At 42.7% G+C, this 22,755-nt stretch overlaps 1 protein-coding gene across 1 annotated transcript in view; it reads right to left on the reverse strand.

Annotated features, from left to right (window-relative positions):
- The window catches only part of LOC308070075 (uncharacterized protein), a 160,336-nt gene that overhangs the window by 121,959 nt on the left and 15,622 nt on the right, over window positions 1-22,755 (reverse strand). The window contains exon 1 of the mRNA XM_080403452.1: window positions 1-22,755. This exon is cut by the window's left edge and continues 26,759 nt beyond it; it is cut by the window's right edge and continues 15,622 nt beyond it. The gene's annotated coding sequence lies outside the window, so the exon portion shown is untranslated.

Here is a 22,755-nt window from a genome sequence, read left to right on the forward strand (position 1 = left end):
CCACCTGAACCACCAAGCACTCCAGACTGAAACAGTCCCTCCATGAGCTTTGATACGTTTCCCCCCCCCCCCCCCCCCCCCCAGCACCTTTCTCCCTAAAGAAGCTGGAACAACAGGTTTTAACCCAGTCCACCAGCTGCCACATCACGAGGATGACTGTCAGTGCGTTGCATGCCACGGGTCAGACAGGTGCCAGTTTTTCTGTCTCTCTTCACCCAGTGAGATACGTAGCAAGAATAGATTAATCAATATTTCTATAACACTCTGAAGATGTGGATTTCTGTACAAGTGTAAAGCAGATAAGGTTGGTATTTTTTATAGCTCAGAGTCAAATTAAAAAGTAGAGCTAAAGGAAAAGGCAGACAACAGTCTGGGAAAGAAATCACAAAAGGTTATTTCAGCAGAGAAGTTATCACAGGCTGCCCTCTTTGCTCAAAAGCTGCATTTGATCATATATTCTTCTGAATTACCCACTGCATTGCTTGAATGCTAAAGGCAGAAATAAATAAAGGATAAATATTAGAGGGTTCATTTCAGATTGCACTGATGCTTGAAGCTTGCAGTCTGTAATGCCAGCTTTCTCAGTTAGAATTAATTATTCAGTGTTACAGGAAAAATTAATACAGGTCACTCAGAAAGTGTGTATGAACAAAAGGTAGAATATTATTTTTTAAAAAGTATATCTCTAGTATATTTTGCCTACAAATAGCTTGTCAGGGTTCTTTTGCTTGTCTACAAAATTTATAGTTTTGGCTGTCTCTTGCTTATGAGGCAGAAACACTTGTGTGTCACATGCTTGAGAGGGCTGCTTCTTCCCATCATCTGCCTCAGAAGTGAACTCCCAGCTCCACTAAAGCCTGACATTTTAAATGCAATAGCAGTTTATCTAGATGTGGCTTGTGAATCCTAAACACAGGAGGAGTTACATACCCGCTCAGGGGGAGACCTGCTCTTGTGGGAGCTACAGAGGGTCCTGCCCAGGGTTTGTCTGGGCTCCTTCCTGGTTCTGCAGACTGATGGAAATCTTCACCTCTTTTTTTTTCTTTTTCTTTTTCTTTTTCTTTTTCTTTTTCTTTTAATTAATTTATTTAATTAATAAATTTCTTTGAGAAACGCCTTTCTTCAGTTGCTTTTCACAAAAGCAGGGTCTGGAGGCAATGCACACTGCTGCAAGTAGCATCTCTCCATCACCCGCCTTGCAGGCTGCCCGGTAGCTTCCATGGGGAGCTGGGCTGGACCAGGGCAAGGCAGCAGCGTGGCTTTCCCCTCTGCCAGGACAGCCCTGCCTGCACTGACTGGCAGGGCACACATCTTGCTCAGCAGACATATTTAATTCCCAGGGAATTAGAGTTGCTCATAATTCCTCAGTAACTGCCACGCTCTTATAAAGAATGACCACATTTATCCCTCACGATAAGAACAAATTTCCTCTTAAATTACTAACCAGTCCACCTCAGCGAGAGGATCAGTCTTTCCAGCATCTATGAGATTCATAGAAATAAAATAATAAAATAATCATAAGACCCCTGTCAGGACCAGGAAAAATCTATATATATGCTGTATATTTTCCATCTTCTCTCCTCAGCATTCTTTTATCCCCACTGTGATCACCCTGAGAAGCTGTGAACGCATCTGACAGCCTCTCCATAGTGTGAGCATTGCCCAGGAAATATTCCAACATCACTACAAGTTAAAGAAAACATGTGATTTCTAAACCATATTTCAATATATAAAACCTGGTTGAAGAAAGACAAAAAATTCTTAACATGAAATATTTCTATTAGACGGTCTCCACATATTTGCATTGTTCTTCGAACCATAAAACAAGTTCTTTGCTATTTTCCCCATAACGTTGCATGCAGAGCAAGAAAATCCTGCTCTGCCTTAGCCACAGCTCCTCTGGGCACAGTAAAGAGCAAGCTCGGTGCAGCTACCACAAACAGCAAAAAAAAAAAAAAAAAAAAAAAAAGGGAAGACTAAAATGTTCATATAAAGCTAGAATAAAAATAAACATATCTAATAAATATAAACATAAGCAAGCTCAATGAAATAGAAAAATACACTGATACTTTGTTTCTTCCAATTCCTAAGACATTTACAGCCTGATCATTGTACTGAGAGAAAACACAGAAAATTCATCATCTGCTTTCCTCTTAGCCAAAGTAACAGGAGTGAAGACATTAATACACTCAACATTACTTATTTCAAGTTTTAGTGATAATTTTTCTGAACAATTTCTTCATTGCTTACATTGGTATATTTGACTGGCTGTTTATAAGCAAGTACCACATTAAATAAAAGTCAATTACCCTAACTGTATAATAATTATAGTGTATTCCTGTCAGGATCTGAAAGAAACCCTGAAAATTAACTTTGCTCTGGCATATCTTAATTAGAGCAGTCTCTTGGTATTCTTCCTTCAGCTCACATGCAGTAAAGGAGTTTACAGCAAATGGAATACCAGATGAAAGAGTAGTTTGCTCTCCTGAGAGATAAACCAGTGCAGTTTCTGCAGAAACTAGGCAATTAACTGAAATGGAAATAAAAAAACTCCTACCTTGGGCTTTCTTGTGCAGTTTTTCAGATAGAACACTTGTAAATGTACAGCTGTAGATAGAGCAGTTTGCTTGAGCTGGCTGTGAGTTTACCTATAATTTCTTACCAGTCATTTTTTCTGAGATAACATTTTTATAAATGTTCTAGATTTTCATAAACACAGTCATTAATATTTTTTTTCCCCTCAGCTCATTTATATACACAGTTACTGTAGAACCTCCATCATCAGCCAAGGTCAGTTCTGCATGTCCCCAGCAGCACTAAGATCCAGCCATCGCTGCTCAGCCTGGTGCTCCCCAGGTTGTTCCCCCAGCTCTCAGGTGTTGCTCTTCCTTACGTCAGGTCTGATGGACACAACATGAGCCACAGGGCAAGAACCTCTCATTTCTGACTGCCTTTAAAGTGCTGCTACTAAGTTAACACATCCACCATGATTTACAAACCAACAGCTCCAAGGTAAAACCCTAAAGAAAGATAACAAAAATCATCAATAGAAAAATCTGAAAAGAAAATCTTCATATGCAAGAATCCAATATCTAAAGAATTCTTCTCATAGGACCGTACTCACAGCAAATCAAACTGTTTGATGCATGTGAGCTGGGAGAGGGGAGATGCAGATGAGCTGTGAGGCAGAAATTGTTCCCTGTGAGGGCGGCGAGGCGCTGGCCCAGGCTGCCCAGAGCAGCTGTGGGTGCCCCATCCCTGGCAGTGCTCAAGGCCAGGCTGGATGGGGCTGGGGGCAGCCTGGGCTGGGGGGAGGGGGCCCTGCACAGGGCACGGGGTGGGACTGGGTGGGCTTTGAGGTCCCCTCCAACCCAAACCGTTCTGTGATTCTATGATACAATGAGGTATGGCATGTCTCTCAAAACTGGTGGTACTGGGAATTATCCCCATACACAGGTGCTGACGCTGATGCTAACCCTCACCCACTACCAAAAGAGCCCTGTCCCCCTGTTTTACCCATGTAGGAATTCAGCTGAAAGGAAGAAACCTGAGGTCCCCAATGATGGTTTGTATTGTCATTTCACACTCAAAGACATCTCAGGAACAGACCATTCAGGCAACCCTAGTAGTTAGCTACTGTGTCAACTGCAGGAAATGATTGCTAGACAAGGAGGTTAACACCCACTTGAAGTCTATGCAATTTGAGTAAAAAGAATTACTAGCAATTAGTATGTCAATTAGTAACAAACATAAACATTAACCTAATTTAGATCTTTCATCATGCAAGAGCTCAGAAGCACTGGTGGTATTGTTCAGCCACTAAGGATTTTTTCCCCCTCAGACACACTCACAAATCATTTGTTAACTGTTTTCTTCTTCCAGAAAGGTGAGAACCTTTAAATTTTATTACAGAGGCACCCAAAGGTGCCATGGCAACTGCAAGAATTGCTTGACTGGGACATGGCCACAGTCTGCAAGAAAAAGGGAAGGAGAACCAAATTGGTCTTTATCGTAATTCACAGACTAGTACTTCTACATTTTTACATTAAGAATACGTGGAAACAAATACTGTGGGGTTACATGAGTCAGAGCCATAATCTAACAACTATAATCTAATGATGTCTAATGAGAAATTGGAGGGAGCTTGCGAGACAGCTGGGAGAGAAAGGTGAAATCCCATGGTTGCTGTTAAAATTAAAAACCCCAACTCTTTGACCAGCTCCTCTGCTTATTTCTGAAAATGCTGTTAAATTGCTGGATTAACTCTGAATTTGCCAGGGAAAAAAAGCATCTAGAGAGCTGTGTTCCTGAGCTTGCAGCAAGCTTAATTGGTTAAATACTAATTATCCTCCAACTCTTCAGCATGAATCTGAGGTACTGCAGCACTAAGACTGATTAACACATGTACTGACAGTGAGAGACAATCATTTAAACTGGAAAAAAAATAGTTACTAGAAGAAAACAACTTTTTTTTTTTTTTTTTTTTGTATTAGATGAGAAAGTAAACTAAGAAGCCACATGTACTTACCTCTGCTCCCTGACTCACAGGTATGGTCCAGAGGAGGCTCAGGGAGGTCCTTAGCTAAGCACAGATTGTATTTGATGGAGGGAATTGGTGTGTAAGGCTGAACCTCAGGCTCTCTCAGGCTACGTTCCTAGTATGAGAGCCCAAAGGTATGCTCCACTGGGAACTAATATGAACATGTCCCATTCTAAATGTACAACAATGAATTTCTTTACCTTCATTTATTTAAAAAAAAATTACACTTGTATCCACATGTAATGGCAGCAAAGGATTACTAAGCAGTTAAACACAGTTTTGGAGCAGCCTACAAAATCCGGTAAGTCTCAGCTGAGAATGGCGTCACAACAGCTGAAAACTTGCCTTGCCACGTATTTTTTTTTTTCCTATTAAAAACTTTTAAAATCAAACTGGTAAAAGGACTCTCATGGCAAGAAAGGCCAGTGACAAACCTAGGATTACCGTGTTACCTGAGGATCCAGTTTAAAGCATGGCATATATTGCTGGATTAACTGAATTTGCCAGGGAAAAAAGCATCTAGAGAGCTGTGTTCACGTGAAAAAATATACATTTTTTCAGTCTCTACAGATACCAGTGATAGTTGAAACTACTTCTGCCTCTGTTGACACCATGCTACCTCTCAAGAACTCAGAGAAAAAAATGCTGCCAGGAAAAATTTGGTATTTACACTCTGAGGTCAGCCAGAAACACCTGGAGAGCTCAGCCTGGTGTGTCTTTGCAAAGTATTGGGGTCTTCCAATTATGCTGTTCAACTACTATTCTCACAGATTTGGTAAAATTAACATTATCCCTTTTTCCTCAAAACTGATTTCAACTGCTCCTCAGCAAACATTTTATACTATTAAGCAGTCATTCATTACTGCTGTTGTTTCGCACCTTCAAGAAACAGAACGCGAGTTTATCAATTACCATTAGAGCCAGCAGCCTTTTCGCTTCTTTTTCTCAGAGGCGTATCTTAATTAAATCACAGAACTGAGGACCTCATGCCGTATTTTCATAACCTTTGTGTCTTCATATGCATAACAAGCACACTACTGATTTAAGTAGCCTTTTTTTTTTTCTTCTTTACAGAAAGACAAAAGCAAATTCCATTAATCCTTCATTATATGCACTTTCAGTACTTTGGAGCACAGAGCAATTTGAAATTAATTTCGTCATCTCCCTGACCATTACTCACTAACTCAGCCAATATCACTTTGGTTTGGAGCTTTATTTCTCTGAGTTTGTTTTGCATTAGGGTTTGGTATTTTGTAAAAATTTTTGAAAAAAAATAACTTTTTTACCTGAATCATTCTACATTTCCTTATGTACTATGTAGTAAAGCAGCCAACAATATTAGAAGCAGCTAGATTTATATCTGTGATCCCTTGCACAGAAAACTCCTGAAGAATCAAGGGACAATTTCCCATCCCAAAAAACAAGTCCATGCACATTCCCTAAATATTTGATATAAATTCCATGGTTCGTTCCAGGAAAGGCCCTCAGATTATAGTTACATTTTCTTTTTTTAGTTCCATGAAGACTTGTAAATGGATAAATCTTTGGAATTCTGCAGCACCAGACCCAAGAGGACCCTGCGAACCGTAGCAGTGAGCACCTGTTCTACAGCCCAGCACCAGCAGGGTCAAGCCCCCAGACCTGCAATAGCCAAATATAACAGAGTCAGGAAATATCACCTCAATAGCAGCGGTTTCTGGGCATTACACCAAGCAGGTCTGCGCAGCAGAGGTACAAGTTTAGACCAAAAAAACCCTGAAATAAAACCATAAAATAATGCCACACTTTTCCTTTTTTAGGAAAAATTGAAAATATATAAGTTGCTGTTCTATAACCTAGAAAATATAGGCAAATGCCATCAGCAGTTAAGACTGGGCAATGACGAGATGGGCATGGCTTTCCGCACATGTCATTTAAAACATATAAATAATATTTCCAGTATCAAGTGGGGAAACATTAGCAGTTGTGCATCCATTTCTTCCACCCTTTTGCTGTCAGCCTGACAAACCGCACACCAGGAGGCCGGTCTGCTTTACGGCACGTGCTCACCTCCGGTCCCCAGTGGCCCCGCGAGCGGCACTGGTGGCACTGGGCTGCTCCTTCCAGGGCCCCGGCCCCAACACCTGCCGAGGCAGGAGGCAGTGGCCTGGAGAGTGCCCGGGACCGGGGCAGCACTTGGAGATCCCGCAGCGTGAGAAAAGGTTTTCTATTACTGTTTTTCTCGGGAATGTCACCGATTACTCCCCGCCTACCTGAAGCCCCTTTCCCTTTATTATACCCAAAGCTGTCATTCTCACCGAATAGGGGGAAGATGAAAGGAGGCAGAAACCACTGACAAACTGCTGTACAGCTTTTTTCGTGCCGCTGGACAGCCATATAGGTTAGCAGAGAGATGAGCAAAGAGACTCCCAAACGCAGCTGTAGTGCTGGGGTACTCTCCAGAACAGAATAACCCCCTATAAATAAATATCCTATACAAAAGTCATCATTAACTCCTGCAAAATAACATCCTCAAGGCAGACGTAGAGCTGGAGCTCAGGAAACCTCTCATTGCTCTCCCTCTGCCCGCTTTCTTCCACATCTTATCCCCTCATCTCAGCCAACATTAAAACAGAAAAAGATCAGACTATAGGGTTATCAGTTTCCTCTCTGCTAATGAGGTTTTATAATACATTTTCTTCAGTTTGAGTAATTGGGACTGTCAGTGGGGTAGGTCATCAGATCTCCCATCCACCTTAGAAGGTTCCCTGTAACTGCCCCAAGTCATATCTGTTAAAAAGTTAATCAAGCTGAAATGTCATGGAATTTAATAACTACCACAGAAGAGGTTTTAAGTTCAATATATGACTAATTATGTTATTTTCCAACAGGAAATATGTCTTATGGTAATTAGACCAAGTACTGTTTTCAGCTGTACATTGCTATTTATTATTGTTTATCCCAGTTTTGCTCCTTTCCCAGGCTTAGAACAGCTCTAAAATTAAGCAGGCCCTTATAGTTAATCTGATTATATATAGGCATGGTTTTGCCTCAGGTGTTTACTTGTTTCCTTACTCTCCCCAATTCCCTCTTCATTACAAGACTACTTCAACCCTCCCCAAAATGTCCTGTGGGTGGAATCTCTTACCTTTCAACAAGACATCTGAGAGAGATGACTAATGGCAGCCACTGGCATTTGTAAATATTTACAATAAATATATTTGAATAAAATCAAAAGCACAAGCACAAAGATGGACAGACTGCAGGGTCTTTAACGTGGCAGATATCATGAATTATCATTTCCAACATCACACGATAGCGGGCATGAATGGTTTCTGGCGGCTTTAAAACACCAGAGGAGCATTTCACGATGAACCTACTTTCAACAGCAACCAGCTACTCACAGGCAATTGTGAATCCTGTGTGGCTTTGTGAATTTTAAATTACTACCTCTGATGTTGGGAGCAGAGTCAGAGCCAACGCTAAGCATGTGCAGTGTAGGTACGAAATAAAGGGCAAGAAAGAACACAAAATCTATATCCCATTGATTGGAGTTTCTGTGTTAAACACATTCTTCTACAATGCAGCACAACAAAGTTGTACCTTTCTTTTCTAAAAAAAAAACAACCTTCAATGTAAAGCAGAGCATCCAGTTTAAACAGACAAGTAAAGCCTTACAGTGCTGACTGCAGAAAAATAATAAATTATCTCATAGGGGCTACCAGTGTTTTAATTAGGCAAGAAGTACAACATAGAGGAGAAACTCCAAGGCAATAAACATTTTTCACCTCTCCAACCAGTTTGACAGCAAAGCAGCCCTTTGTGCCACCACCACGGGAGAGCTACGGGAATGTGATGTGAGCGGCAAGGGGCAGCCTTCAGCCTCAGTACCGGTGGTGGGTGGTTTCTTAAGAGGATTTTTCCCTGCTACTTTTGGTTCTAAACACAGGTCTCCAACAAATGACCCCCGGGCTCTGTTCTACAGAAGTTCAGCTTTTGCCTAAATCTTCCTTTTTTCACCTCATTACAGACGGTACGTCCTTTTAATTCTAAATCTTCTCTGCCTTTTTTTTTTTTTTTTTTTTTTACCACTGTTGCACCCTGCTTCTCGTCCATCAAGTATCTGCTGTTAGGATTCGTATTTCATGTGAACAGTTGAGAGAAATACCTACAGAGGAAAGTCATGGTCCCAAGTACATGTGTGTGCCTTTGCAAGCAGCAGCACGCCAGCTGGGAAATGAGAAACAACCAAAATAAGCTTAATCAAATCAGCCAGGTTTTCCCCTATGACAAAACAAAAGCTCTTGTAGATGGGAAGAAGACAGCAAGTCTCCGTGCTTTGACTCCAGGGAGATTTCTGACACTGCCCCACTCCTCAGGAACAGGCCAGGGAAACGCAGCCTGGCTTGCCTGACCAAGGAGAGGGCTAAAGTAGACTGAGAATTGGAATTATTTTAAATTGGGGAATGGCATTAAGCTGGGAAGAACCGCAGGCAAATCATGTTGTCCACCAAACCCATGACATTCCCAGATTCCCTGGTTATGCTTCCTTTATTTTTCTAAACTCTGTCTCTTTTTATTCCTTTACCTGTACTGGCAGGCTGCCTGCCGGCTCGCTCCTCAGTAGCACCGAGCAGACTGTGTGCTCTTCGTTCCATCTTCCAGAGCACAAACATGAACCAGATAAGAGCAGGCAGCACAGTGGGGCTGGTATTTTCTCCCAGATTCTTGCATCCCTCATTCCATCACTGCTGTAGTCACGAATGAGCACAGCAGCAAGTGCTCCTGTTGCAGCTGGGTGCACGGGCTGTGCGAGGAGACGTGCGATACACAGTCAGCAGCTAAACACTCTGCGTTGTAGCAATAAATTATGAGGTTTGTCAGTTTGGTTGAAAGCAGCAGCAATTGCATTCACCATATCTGACCATGGAGAGAGGGGAAGGGCCTAGGCATCCACATGAATTTGTCCTGCAAACTGCTACCGGTATAATTCATCTCCCACCTGCCTTACTACCAAACCTTAATTCTCCTATTTTTTTCTCCTTTTTCTCTTCTTTTCATAAATCTTGTGAATTTTCTCTTTGCTGTGCCCATGTATCTCAGGTGAGAGTTGAAATTGTTCTGTGTTTGTGTTTTGCCAAAGCCTAAACTTTCCATGGAGAGAGTTCTCACCTGCTCTAGTGATGCTGAGAAGAAAAAAGCCTTTCAAAAATCCCCTTTGCCCAGTGCTCAGCACACCACTGGTGACTGGCCTCCAGTTCCCACCCAGTGGGACTCCCACCCAGTAAAAATTCAGAAAAACCTCCCAGCTTTGGAGCAAAGCCACCAGGAGCAAAGGACAGCAGAAGAAGAGTTCCCTTCTCATATTTCCATCAGCTGTGAGAATCACTGTGTATCACTGTTACATGCACAAATCCGAGGGTGTGCTTTAGTCCTGCTGGCAGATCACCTTTAGTTTTAATTTAAAAAGGCAAAAAGAAAACAGCCAGGTTAAGACCTGGGAAGCTAGCCTAGGCGAATCTGAATTTGTCCAACCATTACCCAGTGGGCAAAAGTCTCTCACCATTGCATCAAACGGGCAGGACCACACAGCTAAGCAGGGTTTGCATCCTCTGGGCTCCTTTTCAGGATCAATGCATTATGGAAGACAAACCTTAGAATACATCTAAGGTACCTTGAAGCAATATAGGAAGAACGTTCCTCAAGATCTTAGGAGTTGCCAACATCTTTAAGAGGTTTTCTATAACTTAATTTGCATTATGGGAATTAATCAAAAAAAAAAAAAAGTGGAAATACCCACTCCAAAGAAATCAGCAAGAGAATGCTACCGCTTAGCACAGCTGAAAATCGTGGTTCAAGAGTCAAGTGATGAATCAATAGGATGGTCATGAGCTGTGCTCTCCCAGTAATTGCCAGGTGAGAACAAACCTGACACAAGCCCGAATGCTAGCCAAGGCCTAGCCACCTCTCAAAGCTGCCGGCAACAACTTTTCACTGTTATAGAGTTTACAAATCTGCTTACTTCCAGCATAAAGCAGTTTTGCAAACATGCTTCTGTGGAGATCCACACTGATATACTGCTTCCTCTGAAGGAAATCACCACTCTTCCCCTCCAGAGTTCAGTGAACATTACCGTAAGCACCAAAGAAATTCTTAAGGAACAGTTTATGAACATTTCAAGAAAATTAATGAAATAATTTACAGCACAAATGAAAATCCTTTGGCAAAGAATGAACTGTTTTAAAAACCAAAAAGTTTATTTTTTTCCTTTAATAAACATATTAACTTATATTCAAATTAGCTACAACACTGGGAATCACAGCAAGCATTGATTGCCAAAATTCCCAGAGCTGCTGCTAACTCATCGAACAAGGCTGAAAAGCTTTTTTTTTTGTAATGTATATATAGATACAGGAATGCCAAACTACAACAAATTAACAGATCTTTGTGGATTATATATACGTTCTGACAAATCTAGGGCTGATAAATAATCAAGGCTGCTGCACAATGTGCATATAACACAGTATATTAAAGGTAGGCAACTATAACAGCATTTATCTTGTGGTCTCCATGCTAAAGGACAATATACTCCAGCCTTACCAGGACTTCCCTCAGTTTCTTGGTGCACCAGCTTTTCTTTTTTCTCCTACTGACTATCCAGATGCACAAGGATGAACCAGCAGCAAGTCCGTAAAGAGAAAAGGGGATTAAAATAAAGTGATGGACGACCAACTCTACGAAGAGAGAGTTGAGGGAAACTGAAGAGCCTGGCTGAGTGTCTGCTGAACCCAGCTGCAGCCTTCCCTTTGGCTTCAGGAGGGTTTTACATCACCTCTGAAGTGCCTCATGTCAGAGGTTATTTCACTGCTCGCAAACTCTAATAAAGATTTACGTTAAGCTGTAAAGCAAAAAAATGTTAGTATGTGATTATTATTCCCTTTACACAGAGTCTGACAGGAGACTATAAATCCAAAATTTACATTGGAAAAATTGATGAAAATGGAAACCAATAAAATCCTAAACATCTTCATAATCAGGTCAACTTCATGTGCAGGAATCCCAGGTGTATTTTTAAGGGGAAAGGGTGAATCTGTATATTTGCAAGGAAAAAGTACTAAGAATATCACTGCTTCTTTTAAGAGCATTTTAAACTGCAGACAAGGATTTATTCACACACTTTTAAGCTCAGATTTTGGCTTAAGTTTCAAGGTTAAAAAGTCTCATTATTCCTTGTGTGCCCTACTCTATATGCTTAGCATAGACCTGTTCGACTGGCACCTGCAGAAGTGCAGAAGAGCTTCCACATACAGCAAGCCCGGGCATCGAAGCCAGGGGACTCGGCAGCTCTTTTTCCAGGGACAAAATTATAATAAAACTGTGTTCACTGGGCTAACATGGACTCTGACATTTCCACCAGCTGAGGGAGGCAGAAACTCACCTGAAAAAAAAGTAACTCCCTTTGACTTCTGAGTGGAGGCTGAGGTTGGTGTCTCGTGTAGGAGGGTGCTGGGTGCAAGGACCTTTCCCTTCGTGCCTGGGGGGGTAACAGTTCAATGCCAGGACAAAACCCCTAGTTCTCCTCTTAGTGCCAAAGGAATAGCTACATCCATACAGAAGAGAGCAGCAACTGTTCTGCATTAAATTTAACTGGGAAATTGTTTCCTACAGTATTATTTCCTATTTTTTCTGCAGCACCTCCCTTGTTAATGTGTGGATGAGGCAGTTGTGCTGTATCGGGTGCTGGACAGAGCCAAGGCATGGGAGAGCAGGCTTCAGGAGAACCAGGGCAGGAGTCCAACACCAGTGTCCCTCGGCAGACTGGGACCTGAAGCCACCAATGGCCACACAACAGCATCACCCAGTAGCTTATGGTTTCTGAAGTATGAAAGACCTGCCAAGTGGTAGACGGGTATTAACTGGCTTTAGGAAAAAGGCTGTCTGCATGAATTTGAAGAACAGGTAGATGTGACCGCGTCACTCTTAACCGCAACCACGAGAACTGCCCCAAGCTCCATTTCGCCATCTGCTTCCATGAATGGCACTAATACAATAAGACCATTTCAGAAGATGCAGCACATCTCTGCTGTCCTATGAAAAGGGGAAAAAAATAAATTAAAAAATAGGAAAAAAAGGGACCAAGGTGTCAAGGTGTTGCAGAAAAAAAGACCTTTTTTTACACCTAATCAGTTTTAGCATTTTTTCAGTAGTATTTATTAAGGAGACCGTTTCATGACAGAGCTGCTGAGGCACCACCAGCTTGGTACCACAAACTGCCACTGCACAGCATGGAAATATTGTGCAGTGGGCTAAGGGAGTAGGGCCGGAGCTGTCAAGTGGCGACACAGAGACTTTCAGACAATTTTGAGCAGCCGAAAGAGATCTTTGTTCTCTAAAAGGAGAGGCATTTAATCACCAAACTTAAATTTCAGTGAATATTTGTCTGTGTCCTCTTTACTCTTCTGCCCATTTGTCATGTATATGTTATGAATACTTCATTAGTCAGGGAGATTTTCCCCACTGTGATTTGAAATATTCCGTGCTTGGTTTTATGTAGTGTTACAAAAACTTAAGTATTGAGACCGTGGTTTTAAGATTAGAAACTGCATTTTTAATGGAACTTTTCTTAGATGTGTGACATGCACTCTCATGCAATTTTTTAAATTTTATTTTCAGTTCTGAGATATTTTAATGCCTTCTTTAACATGCAGTAGTGTTGGTATGATATGTGGTTTTTTTCTCCATAGAAGTCTGCATGATGCTGCCAGGAGGACCTACTGATTAGTAGGATTTTACTGGAATTATGGGTACTTTTAGAAATGTTTTCTTCAAACTTTTATGAATATTTTCATGAACATCTCTGAAAGTATCTTGGAATGTTTCATTACTATTTTAGTGCATTAAATGCAAAGATAGCATTTCCAAGGTCTAGTAACATGTTTAGTAACTTTTTTAAATGGAAGTTACATTCAGTTTTTATGAAAATTCACATAATGGGATTTCAAAGTACGTTTTGCCCCAAAAGGAAAAAAATGTCTCATATGACTCTACTTCTGTCCTTGCCTGTTCATCTGTTATTTGGGGTTTAATATCTGAGATCTCAAAAAGTCTCCCTTTGAGGGAGAAAAGGAGAGGTATGCTGCCTTGACTCGCTAAATCTTAACTGGCTACTAAAATTCAGAGGCAAAATCCATTTGTGATCCACCTATTCAGCCATTTCACAGTAACACTGGGAGTTATTCAAGCATATCTGTCTTTCCTATTCACATCTCAATTGTTCAAGTTTGAACCTACGTGGGAACTGGGAAGATATTTGTAAAGGATGAGCAAAGGAAAATGATGGCCACGGATTCTCTTCCCGGCTGCCAGAGCATCTGGGCAGGCAGAGGTTTAGCAGCGGGACTCTAGGGAAGGGGTGAGCGATTGCATCTGACCTGCTAAAGCCACTGCCTATGGCGTTATTAAATTTCATGGGAATTATTTTCACGAGAAGGAGGATACTTGGGAACTACAAACCTTCTGTCAATGCTGCCATGGTAGAAGACTGGGGACTGCATCTCATTTGCAAGCGTACTTTACAGAGTTAGGAAACGCTGGGCTATCAATGCTGCAAAAAGGATGGCCTCGAGCAGGGCACTGATCAAACTGGAGATAATTTAACTCAAACACAGCCTGTTGTTACACTGCTCAAACTCAGGAAAGAGCTAATTTTTGAAAAGGAAAAGAAAAGGACATATCTTTGGTGGTTTGTGGAGAACCTCTCAGCTCTTACCAAGCCAGCACTTCAGATGGTTGCCCACCTTTACTCCAGTGGTATGAACAGCACCTGGAGGATGCAAAAGAAAGACCCTATGCCTATGCAAAGGTTCATCCACAATCACCAACGCTGTTCTCAGGAACTTGCTTTGTCTCAAAACACTCTTGCAAGCCATGGTTTCTTGTCAGTGAATGTGCACAACAAATCACATCATGGGGACGTAGGTCCACACACCAGCTGCACACTGCTGACCATACCACCACAGATGACGACTCTATATATAGACTCAATGCCTACCATAATGAAGCCTCAAATTCTGCTGGGGCCTCCAAATTCTATTATTTTTCATTTCTATAATGCATTAGCATATTGGCTCCATGCTACCAACAAGAGAAAGAGAAGTGCAATCCAATTTGACCGTGCACATATCTGTAACGCTATGCAAGCCACAATAACCTTCACAGTTACAATCTGGTAAGGGAGAGCCCTTCTAAGTTTTCGTGTAATGCAGATATGATTCCTTTTTCTACATATTGAATTTGCATAATTTGGTTGATGTTGCAGCCTCTTCATGGTTTATATATTAAAACAACATTTTCTCTTTAATATAACCCCAATGTAGTATCAATGCCCGTGAATTCTATTGAATTAGACAGATCTTTTTCTCACACTAATAAGTATGAGAAGCAGTCCAATTTTTATGACATACTGAAGTTTAGATTTTAAATTTTAAACAACTGAACACTGAATTAAATTTTGCATTTAGCAAAGATACAAATCCCATAACCAGTAGTATTAAATCTACAGAGGTTTCACTATATTGCTTTAAAGAACCAAAAGACAATTATTGGCAAAAAGTCATTTTAGCTTTAGTGTTCCCTGGTTACACAGGGCTGTGTTATAAAAGAGACTGGGGTGTGTTTATTATTTTTCTCTTACCCTGATGCCAAGCCTATTGAAATTCTCTATAGCCATGCATTTTATGACATAATGTTTAATATCTAACAGAGACACTAAACAAAATAATTTAAAGAGGTGATATGATACTTCATTCTGTTTCTTCCTCCATTAACACAGCAAGGCTTGCTCGTAATAGAAACCATCATCATCAGGCAATAAAGACATTGCTCTGACTCCCTGGAGAACCTTAGCATTAAAGTTAACTTAGACTTTGAGAAGTAGTGGAGTAACAGCCCTGGTGAAGACGCATTCACCACAGAACACTGCAGCCTTCCCTGCCATGGTCCTTCCTTCCCTTTGGAGCAGGAGGAAAATGGACCAAGGACACAGGTCACACGGGGCACCGTGCAATGAATCTGCTTTCTTGATAGGTTTCAGTCCATGGCACTGCTGACTTTCTCCTCCTCACCTTTAGCCAAGAGCACCACATCGATCAAATTTACTTCAACAAAACTGGTTAGCAAAAATCCCCCTGTAAGATATAAAATTCTCCAACCACATAGCTGAATCACTGCAACACTAATACATTATTTTTTTCTTTATGACATGAATTATAATTAACAATAATAATATTCTAAATAGTATATATTACTATCTATGATAAAGAAATCTACAGCGTCACTGGCAAATTTTTACAGCAACTGCTTCAACAGGAAAAAAAAAAAAAACACAACAGATTTCTTACAATGTCAGTAGCAGTTTTCAGGATGACTGCATGCAGAGTCCCAGTACTGAGCTGGTGCAGCTTGCTGCAAGGTTACAGCACCCCACGGCACTGCCAAGCCAGGCAGCAGGCAGCGGGACCCAGACCTCTCAGCTTCACGAGGAGTTGAGTGTTTACACCCCGGGGAAGAACTGGTCCTTTAGAGGGAAAAAAAAAAAAAAAAAGTAATCTGACAAAATTTCTGATTTATCTAAGTAATAGATGATTTCCAGTTAACCTCACTTTTTTTTCAACTAAATGGAGATGGATTCAAACCCACTAATGAGGACGTGCCTTTGAACTGCTAAAGAGAAATAAACTCAGGGTGCAAGCCTGGGTGCAGGTTTTATTAGAGCCCCATTTCTAGCTCTAAACCCCTTCTTCAGCACTGTCCCAGGAGCTGACATAGCGTGCAGGGCTGCCTGGCAGAGACACTTACTTTATGAGGATGGACAAAACAAAGACAGACTAAGGATAAACTTAAAATACATTTTCAAATGATGTTTTGCCTCCTTCTTCACTCTTTGTAGTAACATCCTATGACTCCGGCAGAGGTGCACTGTTAAACAATAACAAAAGAAGAAAACTTCCAGATAGATTCCTGTAACTATGGTCAAAATCAATGAAGCATGAAGAAACCCAAAACAGCAACATCCACGGCAGGGACAGAAAAACCCCAGTTCAGGGACCTCTACCACTGCCTTCCCTGCGCCAGTGTGAGATCGTCACGATTCCCATGCAGCAGCCATATACAGCCAATGGATTTATAAATTTTTAGTAATAGAGATGGCAACATTTATACCAACCTCAACATTTTTTGATAGAAACCAGTTCCTCACAACCCTGAAAATTCAGTTTTAAAGCCCTCAGTAATTTGTAGTGGAGGGTGACTTGTTAAAGTATCTGTTACATTGCAATTTGAATGCATTCAAGAAAATTCTCTGTAATAAAGCAGGTTGTGTGGAACATGTTAATATTGAAGGTGAAATGAAAAAATAGCAATGAACGTGAAATATTCTGACATGGCTGAAAATAAATGCTTTGCAGAAATGTCAGTTTCAGCAAACTTTAAATATATTTTTCACTCGGATTGTATTTCAGAGAGCACTTTGATTAACATGCCATTGCATACGGTAGACCTGTCAGTGCATGCAGATACAAATCAGGAGTTTTGCTGGTTGTGAGGAAGCGAGGTCTCTGGTTGCCTCTAGCAGATGCTGGCTTTTCCTACACCAGGGAAGCTCCGAGTGGCTTGTTAGCTTCAGCTGCTACCACATTTTGCTATGTGCTGTGTATCCTACAGAGCTGTTTAGCTGCACGTTCAGTAAGAATTTCCAGCAGTCATCAGGAACCATGAAATCCCAGCCTGTGGCACCGCAAAACCAGCCCTGCTTGGTCCTAGGGAACCCAGGAAGCATGCCACCACCTTTCTTGCACTTTGTGCTACCTGCCAGAGCTCAAGGCAAGAGGAAAGCTGCTGCTGATAGACCTGAAAGGATTTTTACTCCTCCTTAGTAGCCAGGCACGGAGCTGGGCTGCCCCTAGCCCATGTCCTGCACCCATAGGAGCTTTGTGGTCCCCCAGCTGCCCCTTGCACCATGCCAAAGTCCTGGTTCCTTCTTCCCCACAACCCCCAAGGATCCTACATCCTACGTCAACCCACGCATCTTTATTTGGAGCATGTCAGAGCTGATAACCCTGAAAGGTTCTTGCAATGGTGTCTCGAAACACCATTTAGAAATGTGCCAGCATTGCAATGTTTCCTACAGAAAAATACTTCTTGTTTATTGCAGCAGGTCAGAGGTTAGCTGCTGGGCCTCACTTCAGCTGTTGAAGTTTTTACCAAAATGGGAACGCGCCAACATCCAGCTTCACTAGAAGCTCACAAAGACATGCAGGACAGTTGTCATTAAAAACACAAGAACACTGTGCCCAGGCTTTCAAGGATGCTTCATCACCTCATTCACCCATGGTGCTGAGATACTTAAAGAGAAGATATTTTCAAAGGATCTTTGTGATATTTCTAATCAGATTGTTGAGACCAGAAGGATTACAGGATCATCTTTTCCTCTGGAAAACACAGGTCTGTTAATCTCTGTACCAACTCTCTACAAAATACTCTGCAGAACCTACAGAATAAAATGTAGGGAAAGAAAAATGCAAAATAAAATGCACTGAGGTAAATCCAAACAACTGGAGCACTCAGCTGAGCAAGCCTGCTCAATGAGGAAATAGCATTTTTCTACAGTCACTATTGTAACTATAATCACTTTAAGGGAACATAGATCCTTTCCACGTGGCTAGACCCAGGGAAGCTTGAAGCAGAGCACAGAAGTGATAGCTTATTACTGCTAAGGCAAATGAAATCCTGCTTGCTCTCTCTCCAGTCATGGCCTCATCCCATCCTCACTTCCCATGAAGGAAGCGCTCCCATGCAGAATGACTGGGAGATGCTCTTGGTGTGTGCTTGTGGAGCCAGACTCTGCAATGACTGTGAACAAGGTTCACTCCTGGGAGCAGCACAGCTTACCTGTTCTTCACTGGCACCTGCTCTAAGCAGCAGATGCTTTCGTCGGAGCTCGTCTGCAGTCGGGAAAATGTGCTGTACTGTGAGAGATCCTCAATGGAGCCTGGACACGAGCATCTCCTGCTGGGGTTGACCACGGTCAGCCAACACAATCTTAACAGTGGCTTCCTGGCCCAACATAATTAACACTGCTTTCATTAAAGGGGTGGCAAGGCTCCAAATGCAAAATTCACAAAATGCATTCAAAAAATCCCACCGCCATGAGATAATGCACCATTGCTTCTTTAGTAGGCACAGCATAAAATTCCCATGCCGACATAACACTGTCTTTCAGCCACCTCCGCTCTCTCCATCCCTGTTGTTGGAAGACGACCTTAGGAAGTGTACATGGGAATCCCCTCTGCCACTGAGCACGGGGCTGGTGGGACTGTCCACGATGCTTCCACCCTGCACTGCTTACCCATACTATCAACTACCCTAAATAATAAAGACTTTTATTTAGCAACTGATGTCTTTATAAGGGCTACAGAAAATCTTGCTGAATAAGTTGAAATGCAATGCATCCGCTCTGTAACCATAAATGCCTGCCACCTTGTAGATGATAAGCATTTTTTTTTTCCAGGCAAGCTTCAGCACCAATTTTCACTGAACCCAAATTAAATGTATTTTAGTCAATATTCTAAATTTTAGACAGGCACATCAGCAGCTATTCTCAGCTGGTTTAAATGTTGATTCCTTTGTCTGAGCTGTTCATTCTTGTTGCAGCTTTTACAGTTTTGAACAATTAGAAAAGCAAGGCATTCTCGATGAAATTTGAAGCAAGAAGTATTGTAAGATGTTTCCTCTTTCCCACTTGTACAACCTTTGATCCCACAACCTGTAGGCAATACTTTCTGTTTAAAAATGCCTTCATAAACTGAGAGCTTTCATGCTTCTGACACGGGGCTACAAGCAAGGTTTTATTCCCCAGATCGCTACGCGCAGCACTGTGGATCCCCAGCTCTCAACACAACCCAACTCATGTCCCCAAATCTAACATCTCAATATGCAGTATAATCCCACAGGCCGAGAGGAAAACTCATCTCCATCTGCTCCAGAGGGGACAAACCCTGAGCAGTGCATTGGATAGGATTTTGTACCTCTTTGTCCCTGTTGTCCCACTCTTCTACCCACAGACTGACACCAGGACCAGGCAGGGTGGCTGCGCCCCCACTCCCGCTGTCAGCCATCAAAAGGATTGATAATATTCTCCACTTTTAAAAAGGCAAAAAAGAAAGATCTGGGGAACTACAGGCCAGTCAGTTTCACTTCTGTGCCTGGCAAGATCGGGAAGCAGATCCTCCTGGAAACTGTGCTAAGGCACATGGAAAATAAGGGGGTCATTGGTGACAGCCAACAGGGCCTCACTAATGGAAAATTGTGCCTGAAAAATTTGGTGGCCTTCTACGATGGGGTTACAGCACTGGTGGGTGAGGGAAGAGCAACTGATGTCATCTACCTGGACTTGTGCAAAGCAATTGACATCATCCCACATGACATCCTCGTCTCTGAATTGGAGAGACATGGGTTGATGGATGGACCACTGGGTGGATAATGAACTGCCCAGATGGTTGCACTCAAAGAGTTGTGGTCAACAGCTCAATGTCTGAGTGGACACCAGTGACAAGTGGCATTCCTCAGGGCTCCGTACTGGGACCACAATTGTTTAACATTGTCAGGGATATGGACAGTGGGATCGAACACACCCTCAGCAAGTTTGCCGATGACACCAAGCTCTGTGGTGGGTCAACACGCTGGGGGGAAGGGATGCCATCCAGAGGGACCTGGACAGGTGTGAGAGGTGGGCTCGTGTGAATCTCATGAAGTTCCACATGGCCAAGTGCAAGGTCCTGCACGTGGCTGGGGCAATCCCAGGTGCAGTTACAGGGTGGGTGGGGAATGGGTTGAGAAGAGCCCCGAGGGGAAGGACTTGGGGGTGTTGGTGGACGAGAAGCTCCATGTGACCGAGCAATGTGCGCTCGCAGCCCAGAGAGCCCCCCGTGCCCTGGGCTGCATCCCCAGCAGCGTGGCCAGCAGGGCGGGGGAGGGGATTCTGCCCCTCTGCTCCGCTCCCGTGAGACCCCCCTGCAGCGCTGCGACCAGCTCTGGGGCCCCCAGCACGAGAAGGACACGGACCTGTTGGAGCGAGCCCAGAGGAGGCCACGGAGGTGGTCAGGGGGCTGGAGCCCCTCTGCTATGGCGCCGGGCTGGGAGAGCTGGGGCTGCTCAGCCTGGGGAGGAGAAGGCTCCGGGGAGACCTTAGAGCAGCTCCCAGCACCTACAGGGGCCGGCAAGAAGCTGGAGAGGGGCTTTGTACGTGGGCACGTGGTGACAGGCCAAGGGGGAATGGCCTTAAGCTGGGAGAGGGGAGATGCAGATGAGCTGTGAGGCAGAAATTGTTCCCCGTGAGGGCGGCGAGGCGCTGGCCCAGGCTGCCCAGAGCAGCTGTGGGTGCCCCATCCCTGGCAGTGCTCAAGGCCAGGCTGGATGGGGCTGGAGCAACCTGGTTGCTGACAGAGAGTTGTAACTAGATGGTCTTTAAGGTCCCTTCCAATCAAAACCATTCTATGACATTATTTTATGAAAATGCTGGCACCTTTCAGTTTCAAGACAGGCGTTCACTGTTTCCCTGCACTACAAGATTATTTACCTAGGAGATGGCAGATAAGCTTGTCCCATTTTTCTGGAGTGGGAGGATGGATAAGCCTTCGGCTCTACAGCCTGGTACTGAAGGATGTGCTTGTGCATAGCTCAGAGTGGATGGGTGAAAGCACAGGGATATTTCTCAAGCTGCAGGTCATTACATGCAGCATTTCAAACCTAAACCAAATATGACGGATATTTGAAAAAGCAGAAGGTAATTTTTCACTAGTTTTCAAAATGCAGGTACTTTTACCAAGCTGTTTATTTTTTTATATTTAGGCAGATACTGTTCTGAAAATGCGTTATAGACCCTGTGGCAATACATATATACCATCTACCTCCTGTAAGGATAAAGCCAAATCAGACTCTACCCTCCACGTTCACCCCAGGCCCAGTCATACCTGTTACAGCTGAAGTCTTAACACAATCACACTGTTAAATGTTATTATTTAGCCCCATATTTGAGGGACCTGAGGTACTACTCACCAGTCAGGGAACATCTACGGAAGATGAAACGTCTGGCCTGGGGTTTGCACAGCCCACTGCTTCCTGCTGAGCTTTTTGGAATGATTAATGCACAGTGTGCCCTTTCAAAACCCACCTTCAGCTGTGCATGTTGGATACCTAGGCACAGGATTTTTCTTTTGGGAAAAAAATTCTCCCCAGTCTTGTATTAGCAGTGGTGAACACAAGCAATTATTTAGAGCTTTGATGCCTTTCTGAAAAATCTTCTGCTCAGAGAATGTCAGTTATATACAAACAAAAATGGATGTGTCTGCCTGTCACACTAAGGAATTAATATTGCTATCTTTAGATAATGTTTGAGTAAATATTTTCCTCCCGTGAAAATAAGATCAATTTTTAATTTTCTTAGTATATTTTACAAGGAAATTTACAGTGTTCACAAGTCTTAGGACTCATTTATCACTTCAACACAAGAGTAAATCGCCTGCAGCCCCTTATCAGCACCTTGAGGGAAAGCTGGACTGCCATGGTACAGAGTGGGACAACACTGTCACCAATAATGCTGTCTTAGAAGTGTCTAGATGAAGGTACATAGTGATGGAAGCACACTGCTATAAGCACTCTGTCACAGTAACATTTTGCAATGCTGTGGGCAGTTGGTACCATATTAAAAACATGCACTAAATTCTATGATGTGGCAGTTTATTTAGAAATGTGCAGCTTACAAACATGGCATGCTTGTAATTCATTAGGACAAACATGGGGCAGGGAGGGGGAAAGCTCTTACTTTGTAATTGTGCTATAAAGACAAAACCCAAAAATCCTCACAGAAAATAAAGCACTTCACCCCTACTCCCGACCAGATTTTCTCAAGCCTGGGGAAAACTTTGATCCAGGCAAAAAATCTACAAAGGACTGGGAAGCCTTCCCGTCTGATGCTATCATTAAGACTCCTGTTCTGCAAGTAACTTTACAACAACCTACTGAAAGCACAAGCAGCATTTTTCTCCCAGCTAGGTTTTCACAAGAAATTGGAGATCTGGGCTCATTTACAGGCTGCCTTGTTTGACCAGGTGGTGGAAGCTGAGATGGAAGTAAACAGGTAAGAGCTACTGAGAAGGAAGACTTATGAAAGAGTCCAAAAA

This window comes from Falco punctatus (genome assembly GCF_963210335.1).
Source record: "Falco punctatus genome assembly, chromosome: 9".
NCBI lineage: Eukaryota > Metazoa > Chordata > Aves > Falconiformes > Falconidae > Falco > Falco punctatus.